The sequence below is a fragment of the Pteropus alecto genome, unplaced genomic scaffold (genome assembly GCF_000325575.1).
Source record: "Pteropus alecto unplaced genomic scaffold, ASM32557v1 scaffold189, whole genome shotgun sequence".
NCBI lineage: Eukaryota > Metazoa > Chordata > Mammalia > Chiroptera > Pteropodidae > Pteropus > Pteropus alecto.
In genome coordinates, this window is record NW_006442117.1 from 178,341 (window position 1) to 178,711 (window position 371).

At 66.8% G+C, this 371-nt stretch overlaps 1 protein-coding gene across 1 annotated transcript in view; it reads right to left on the reverse strand.

Moving 5' to 3' along the window:
* Positions 1–371, reverse strand: part of ABCB10 (ATP binding cassette subfamily B member 10) — a gene marked incomplete at its 5' end in the record, with an annotated part of 24,511 nt that overhangs the window by 3,991 nt on the left and 20,149 nt on the right. The window lies entirely within an intron of this gene.

Below are 371 nucleotides of genomic sequence, written 5' to 3' on the forward strand. Positions count from 1 at the left end.
CCCTCTTCTAAAACCTCGAGTCTGCCAAAAGCGAGGGAACACGTGGGGAGGACGGGGGCCCGTCTCACACCACCCTCGTCCTGGCCTCCTGCGACCCTGCTCCCAAGTTGCTAAGTCACAGCGGTGAAGTCCCAGAGGGCAGGGCTCGGGACTCACTGCTCCCAACCTATTTCGTCATGGACGGCTCCGCTTGACGTTGGTGACGAAAGCGGTCCTTCTGGGTTGGCTGAAAGGACTCATCGGTGGCGCCGGCCGGACGCCACACCACCTCCCCAGGGGCCGGTCACCAGGCAGGTGGAGCTGAGGTGCTGCTGGCCGCGGCACGAGCTAGCTAGGGAGCCCTGCCTGCCGTGGGGGCCGGGGGGCCCCCG